General features: G+C 41.4%; 2 long non-coding RNA genes and 1 pseudogene across 2 annotated transcripts; all 3 read left to right on the forward strand.

Moving 5' to 3' along the window:
• Positions 1-3,047: 3,047 nt before the first annotated feature.
• Positions 3,048-4,588, forward strand: LOC115202329 (uncharacterized). Its single transcript, XR_003879944.1, has 3 exons — positions 3,048-3,146; positions 3,383-3,573; positions 4,433-4,588. It is a non-coding gene; the product is annotated as an uncharacterized LOC115202329 (long non-coding RNA).
• Positions 4,589-4,610: 22 nt separating this feature from the next.
• On the forward strand, positions 4,611-6,049 carry LOC115202263 (eukaryotic translation initiation factor 5-like; annotated as a pseudogene).
• An 859-nt stretch (positions 6,050-6,908) lies between these two features.
• LOC115202371 (uncharacterized) lies at positions 6,909-7,810 on the forward strand. Its single transcript, XR_003879965.1, has 2 exons — positions 6,909-7,072; positions 7,410-7,810. It is a non-coding gene; the product is annotated as an uncharacterized LOC115202371 (long non-coding RNA).
• Positions 7,811-8,560: the final 750 nt, after the last annotated feature.

Consider the following 8,560-nt stretch of genomic DNA (forward strand, 5'->3'; position numbering starts at 1 on the left):
TGCCATATTTCAATTTGATAGAGCTGTTACCATTTGTATAGAGAGTCTTAAGGCCTTACAGAAAAAATCCCCAAAGCCAAGTCTCTCAAGGGAGTGGAAGAGGAACTGATGCTCTACTGTGTCAAGTGCTTTATAAAAATCTAAAAATAATATGAAGCTATCCTCGGTTATTAGGTCTGAGTAGTCTAGTATGTCTAATACTAGTCTGATATTGTTAGAAATATGTCTGTTCCTCATAAAGCCAGACTGTGTTTCATCAATGATTGCATCCAGGACTTCTTTAATTATTTTGCAAGTAGTAAGGCTAATATCTTATAGTCATTATTAAGAAGACATTGGACGCCAGTTATTGATGCGCAGCACTTCCTTTTAACCTCTCTGGCGCATGTGGGACGAACTCGTCCCACCTACGTAACAGCCACTGAAATCCAGTGGCGCGATTTTTGAATCGTTAGAAATACTATTACTTCAATTTCTCAAACATATGACTATTTTACAGCTATTTAAAGACAAGAATCTCGTTAATCTAACCCCACTGTCCGATTTCAAAAGGCTTTACAACGAAAGCAAAACATCAGATTATGTCAGCAGAGTGCCCAGCCAGAAATAATCAGACACCCATTTTTCAAGCTAGCATATCATGTCACATAAACCCAAACCACAGCTAAATGCAGCACTAACCTTTTATGATCTTCATCAGATGACACACCTAGGACATTGTGTTATACAATACATGCATGTCTGTTCAATCAAGTTCATATTTATATCAAAAAACAGCTTTTTACATTAGCATGTGACGTTCAGAAAAAGCATAACCCCCGCAAACTTCCGGGGAATTTACTAACAGTTTGCTAAATTACTCACGATAAACGTTCACAAAAAGCATAACAATTATTTTAAGAATTATAGATACATTACTCCTCTATGCACTCGATATGTCCGATTTTAAAATAGCTTTTCGGATGAAGCACATTTTGCAATAATCTAAGTACATAGCCCGGCATCACAGGACTAGCTATTTAGACACCCACCCAGGTCAGCCTCCACCAAAATCACATTTCCTATAAGAAAAATGTTCTTACCTTGCTTGTTCTTCGTCAGAATACACTGCCAGGACTTCTACTTCAATAACAATGTTGGTTTGGTCCCAAATAATCCATCGTTATATCCAAACAGCAACGTTTTGTTCGTGAGTTCTAGACACTATCAGAATGCAACATCACGGTCTTGCGCATGGCGCATTGGCGTGACAAAAAATGTCTAAATATTCCATTACCGTACTTCGAAGCATGTCAACCGCTGTTTAAAACCAATTTTTTATGCCATTTATCTCATAGAAAAGCGATATATTCCGACCGGGGAATATGCATTGAGTCTAAACAGCCGAATTAAATTTCTCCTCAGGAGCGAATCGTGCACGCGCCTCATTCACAGGTCCTCTGATCCGCCACTTACCAAAGGCGATAATGTGTTTCAGCCTGAGGCTGCCTCGTCAACCTCCAGGTATTTCCCGGTTCTGAGAGCCTATCGGAGGCCCTGGGAATTGTCACGTTACAGCTAAGATCCTTACTTTTCAATAAACAGATGCAAGACGCACGACTCCTTGTCAGACAGGGTACTTCCTGCATGAAACCTTGTCAGGTTTTTGCCTGCCATAGGAGTTCTGTTATACTCACAGACACCATTCAAACAGTTTTAGAAAATTCAGAGTGTTTTCTATCCAAACCTGAACAATAATATGCATATTCTTCTGAGTTGGTGTAGGAGGCAGTTAAAAATGGGCACATATTTTTTCCAAAATTCTCAATACTGCCCCCTATCCCAAACAGGTTTTAAGGCTTATGTATCAGTGTTATTAACCCCTGACTCATTGTAGGAGGGAGAACATTGTTTTTAATACTCTCTAAAAAGACTTCCTATTGGAGGGAGCTACTTGTTCAGAAAATAATTTGTAAAATTCTGATGTAATTCCACCTGGTGATTTATTGTTCTTTAGATGTTTGATAGACTCTATAATCTCTTCAACTTTGATGGGTTCATCACACTGTTTAGATTCTATTTCACTGATAGAGTGAACATTATGCAGTGAGTCATAAAACATATCTGTGGATTCCTGACAGTACGTAGAGCTATACAATTTTCTGTAAACATTTCTACAGTATTTAGCGATTCATTTTTGGTCATCTGTAATAACACCCATCAATGTTTAACTATGGATAGTGTTATTTGTACATTGAAATTTCTCAAGTCTAAAGAAATAGAAATAGGGTGAATTTCGTTGTCCCTCCTCAATACATTTTTTCCTAGATCTAATAAAGGCTCCTTCAGCTTTTAATCTATATATATTATCCCGTTTATTTTGTAACTCAATCAGTTTCATCTTCTCCTCCCCTGAGAGGCCGGCTGGGGACCTCTGAGAAAGGGAAGTTATCTTAATAATGATCACCTTTTCCTCCTCAGCTCTTCTGGTCTTAGCAACATTAATACCATATTTTCTAAGTTATTTGGACACCTCAAATTTAAAGAGTTCCCATTCTTGCAATAAGATTTTTCTTCACAAGCCCTTTCCCAAAAGTGTGAAAGCAGATCTTTAACTCAAACTTAACTATATCATTATTTAATAACGAGCTATTTAGCTTCCAGTAGGATGCTCTACCAAGGTTAGTATCAGGGGTAAATATTTTGATATCAATGTAAATGGCCCTATGGTCTGTGAGGGGAGTAGTACAAATATTTGAGTAACACACTCACTATCGATACATTTGGATATAAGCCAAAAATCTATTCTGGATTGTCTGGAACCTGTTTTGTTACTCCAAGTGAATGATATGTCGGCTCGGAAATCTCTCTCTCCATATAAGATCAAACTTTTCCATAAAAAGTATTAAACCCAAATTCTGATTGGTTGGCCTTTCAAGTAGACAACCAGCCATGCCTACTTGGCCCACTTGCCTCCCGTCGGAAACGACATGATGTGGTCTATGTTAGTAGAACATGTTTACCCATACTTTAAGGAGCCGCTAATGTCGCTAAAGTTCGCTGATTTGATGACGTCGTCAAAATGGGCGGGAATAGTGGCGGAGCTCGTGTAGATTGACAGCACATTATTGTGGCGTTGCAAGCACCTATGTGAGAACGTTCTGGAGGTGAGTCCAAGCAAGTTTTAAAATCAAGTTGGCTAGCTAGATTACAGATTTCTATTAATCTGCAAATGTTCAAACGTAACAGAGCAGATCAACTTGAATCCTTTTTAGGTAGCTAACGTTAATACGTTGCCAGCTTTTCTATGCATATTCGTTGCTAGCTATTATTACTACAGTACTGATGTCAGCTTTCGCTGTCATTTTATAAGTTCTAGTACTTGTTTGATTGTTCGTTACAGATACCCCATTTTTGGGCGTCTCGAGTTTTCTTTGTGGGCTCCCCCCCCATCGTAAAGTCGGACTACTCTTTCGGCACCGTTGCAGTGCGGCTCGGTCTCCACTACAACATTACTGCTCATCCTCACAACACTTTATTGCGTCTCTGCCTGGGCGACCAGCGGTGTGTTTATGTCTTTGTTTTGCGAAAACGGTGAGTACCGGACCGAAAGGAGCGACGGATGGGAAAGGTATTTAACCTCACTTATACTTTAATCCCTACTGCTCTGTGTCAGTACGTATTTAATTATTTCAAACCTGTTTGTATAGTGAATGCGCCTCCTATGTGGACCAAAGATGGCGTCTTTCTCCCCCGCGCACTGCTTCACTGTATGACGCACTCTGCAGCACATTGCTCATTGCACAATTGAGGCCTGGTGTGTTTTTATGTCAACCCAATTATCGGCTACATTACATGTGTGATGATTTATAGTGATGTGTAGCTATATTGACAATTAATGTTTTCGTAGCAATGGTGCAATTAACATGTGCTGGTTGTCTTAATTTATTTTTAGTCCACTGGCTTTTGGATGATTTATATGCAATATGTTTTCTGGAATTCTCCTGTGCATTGCCACATGTTTAGTGTTACATAGGTAGGAAGCTGCAATGGCATACCTGACCACATTACACCACTGTATGTGGACTAGTTATTACTCTGCAAATGTGATCTTGTACATTGTGGTGACTGTCAACCTGCCAAGGGACTTTAATGATTATTGGTCTGATTTGACAATTAGGCCTATTCGTACTTCTCAAGTTTAGAAATGAAGTAATGAGTCTTTCAGTAATAACCAGTATAATGGGATACAACAAATGTAAATGCAGTGGCACTGCCATTTAGCAGGTGACATAAGTGACCTTATGCAAGGGTGGGAAGCCCATAGGGCCTAGGGACTCGTGTCTTGTGCCAGTCTGACACGAGAAAGCAATGTCCAATCATACTTTATACTAACATTCATTCTTTCCTGTAATGCCTTCCATCGATTTTAAGTCTTCCCCTCTCTTCTCAGAGCTGTTGCGCAGCTGTTGGAACCTGTGTGCGGGGAACTTAGCCTACAAGCGCGGCACTTGCAGCCTCAGTGGCAAGACCTTTTTCATGTCCGAGCCCGAACCCTCTTCCAGTCGTTTATGTCATCCCCTCTTCGCCAGACAGAGGATACCAAAAATTTTCAGTCCAAGATCTCCTGTCGTACTGATAAAGCCCGCGGCCAGCCATCATGTCTGTTAACGTCAACCGCAGCGTGTTGGACCAGTTCTAACCGCTACAGATGCCCCGTATAATCGCCAAGGTGAGTACGGGTTGTGGTTGTCTGGAGTCAGTCATCCCCCTCATATTTAGGATTTGGGGGTCAGGATCTGATCCTAGACCTGTGGTTATGGGGAACCTTTACCTTGAACAGTGTGGTGGTCATCATGAGGGTTGTTCAGTGTCCAGAGCTCAACTAGTGTCGGGGGGCCGAGGGATGTCCCAATGGTCACAGAGCTTCATTCCCTTTGTCTCTTCCTCATTGAGCACTGAAATGCATTGAAGTCACTATGGCGGAGACCTAACCAATCCATTAATTGCTCAAGGGAAGGCCATGTATAGCCTGAGGGAAACTTGTTCTTGAAACAACACTGAAATAAATGTTCCTCTGAAAGACTTTACAAGAAATACTTTCCACTCAAAGATGCTTAGATTTAATGTGATTTTTCTCAAATGTTGTACTTAAATGAAAGTGACCCCCCTCTGCTTTGGGCGTTCGTCTTGCACATGAGGAGCATCTTAGTTGGCACATTGAGTGGAAAGGTTATTACGCTGTTTAGAATGTGAACCACTGTGAAACAGTTTGAAAGATGTCCCCCCCCCATCCTCCAGGTGGAAGGCAAGGGGAATTGGATAAAGACTGTCATAGTCAACATGACCGACGTTGCCAAGTCTCTGAATAGGCCTCCCACGTGTGAGTATACCCCCTTCCCCAGCTCAGTGCCTGTTGGGCACTGTCTGACCCACTAAATTGGCATCCATTTCACAAGGTTGTGATTGTGAACAGTTTGGAATATTTGTCAGTACTTGTAAATTGCGCTCTTTCCCTGGCCTCTCCATTGTGCCCAGTCACCTGTAAAGATAGTATGAAAGGGACTTCACACTCAATCATAGTTGGATGTTTTCAGGCCTCAAGTAGTCTGACAAGATGAGTCCACATTAGTTGTGTAGATTGGGCTCAAAGTGAAATGCCTCAACCTCAAAGTGAATCAAATTATATGGCACTTTTGCATTCATTTTGGATTGTGGCATGTCGCCTGATCTCAACACTGATGGCATGGGAGCAGGAATCATCTTGATGTGGTGGACCCCCTTTTGTCTTTAGGAAAGTGTGAGAGCCTATTGGCTATGAATATTAGAAGAACATATAACCCCCTCTCTCAAAACCTATGATCGGATAGGAAGGCTTTAACATAGCTAAACTCAAACGATGTCTTTCTCGTCTCCCTGTCCAGATCCCACCAAATTTTTTGGTTGTGAGTGGGTGCTCAGACCCAGTTTGACGCCAAAAAACGGACCGCTTCATCGTCAATGGGTCCCACGAGGCGAACAGCTGCAGGACATGCTGGACGGATTCACCGCAAGTTGTGCTGTGTCCTGAGTGCGACAATCCCGAAACCGACCTGGTAAATATGCAGGACTGGCTTTGGGACAAGTCTCTGAATGTCCTTGAATGGACCAGCTAGAGCCTGGACCTGAACCTGATCGAACATCTCTGGAGAGACTTAAAAATAGCTGTGTGGTAACGCTCCCCATCCAACTTGACAGAGCTTGAGAGGATCCGCAGAGAAGATGGGAGAAACTATCCAAATACAGGTGTGCCAAGCTTGTACCGTCATACCAAGAAGACTTGAGGCTGTAATCACTGCCAAAGGTACTTCAACAAAGTACTGAGTAAAGGGTCTGAATATTTATGTAAATGTGATATTCCAGTTTTACATTTTATTTCTAAAAACTATTTTTGCTTTGTCATTATGGGGTATTGTGTGGTAGATTGGAGAAAAATGATTTATCCAGTTTAGAACTAGCCTGTCACATAACAAAATGTGGAAAAAGTAAAGGGAATCTGAATACTTTCCGAATGCACTGTATAATTATGTCTTTAATTTCCATTTAAGTCACTAGACATCTATGAGGCAACAAAAAGTACCTCTCTCACAGAGCATCATCTAGTGGTTGTGATTATCCATACTGTCTGGTTCTGGAATGTGTTTCGAGCCCTGGAGACTACTTGGTAAAATTACACATTTGTTGGATGCCAAGAAAGTTGCAATAAACAGAAACTGACCATAGAATCTAGGGTCAACCTGATACTATTTGGATCAATGTCACATATTACAAGCAGGGTTGGGTTTACCAGCAATTCAGTTTTCAATTCAGTGGAATTCACCCCAACCCCTTACCCTGGTTACCAGATTTTCCCCTCTTGTTTTGGTGACGCTGACGTGATTGTGTTTCCAGATCTTTCCGGACTCCCACGAACGTTTCCCCAAGCTGTCCAAACGGCTTCCCTCCATCTTGGTGGAGCCCACTGAGAGCGGTGAAGTGGAGAGTGGCGAGCTCCGCTGGCCCCCCAATGACCTTAGTTACCCTGATGAAGACCCCGGAGAGGCCCAGGCAGCAGGTGAGAACCACTTAAACCCATTTCCAGCCAAGAGAAGTGAGAACCAAAAGGGCATTCCAGGGGACTTAATAATAGAATCTGTTTATTTTTCCCAGAGCCAACTTCAAACAAAAGAGAGGGACTACAGAACTCTTACTTTCTATGCTACTAAAGTTTAGAATTCTTTTTAACTATTCAATAGTATTGTGGGATGTGATTTGGAATAGCGGGTAAAGACTAGGAGCGTGTAGGTTATAGTCTGGGGTGGAGCCTGTAAGCAAAATGTAGCTATACAAATTGAATGTATTTAACTGTGTGTGTGTGTGTGTGTGTGTGTGTGTGTGTGTGTTGGTGGCAGGCGAGGATAATCCAGCAGAGGTACAGCAATGATGGGAGGAGTTTAAAACGGACTCTCACAGTGCTGGCACCATTCCAGCCACACACTGAGTGTCTCCATGATGGACAGAAGCAAGGAGGGGGGGTTGTCAGGCTAAGCCCGTAATCAACTAGAACTGCCAACTTGTTGGTAGACAACACTTGGTGGGGCTGAGCCCTGTACGATTGTCTTAAATAGCTCATAGGTGCCAAACTCCAGTGAGTAGCTTGTTACTGTAGATTCATTTGTTGCTTGTTTTACTTTTTTAGGTTTCACAAACAACATGTACAACAACAACATGTACACCCCATTCTGAGTTTGTTTAGCTGTGATCTTTAGATACAGTATGCAAAATAAAGATATGAACAGTTCTGTATATACAATTTGTATGCATCTGGCTGCATTAGACCAAAGTCTGTAACACAGTACTCTTATGAAAACTATATGTACTGTACACTGTAGATCAGGGGTTGGTACTGGTCAGAACAGACAATTGGAAAATAACAATTTTTCAAGGAACAGAAACAACCAGGAACAAAAGTGTCCTGGAACAGAACCATTATTTTTAAATCTTGTTTTCAAATCTTGAAAACCGGTAAATAATCGTATTTCTTGTTACAAAAATATCTTATGTTGAGCATATACATTACAGTAAAAGTTTTAGAACACCTACTCATTCAAGGGTTTTTTCTATATTTTTACAATTTTCTACATTGTAGAATAATAGTGAAGACATCAAAACTATGAAATAAACATATGGAATCATATGTGCTTCCCTGTGGCTCAGTTGGTAGAGCATTGTGTGCAACACCAGGGTTGTGGGTTCGATTCCCACGGGGGGCCAGTACAAAAAAAAATGCATGAAATGAAAGTATGTATTCACTACTGTAAGTCGCTCTGGATAAGAGCGTCTGTGTAAGGGCTGCGTGAGAGAGAGACCAAGGTGCAGCGGAGTTAGTGTTTCATCATAAAAGGTTTTAATGAATCAACGAACCTATACAAAGAAACCAAAAAAACGACTTGCAACAGTTCTGTAAGGAACACACTAAACAGAAAACAATTACCACAAACCCAAGGAAAAACATGCTCCATATGTGTGACTCCCATCAGCAACATGAGCTTCAGCTGTGCCT

This window comes from Salmo trutta, chromosome 1 (assembly GCF_901001165.1).
Source record: "Salmo trutta chromosome 1, fSalTru1.1, whole genome shotgun sequence".
Taxonomy (NCBI): Eukaryota; Metazoa; Chordata; class Actinopteri; order Salmoniformes; family Salmonidae; genus Salmo; species Salmo trutta.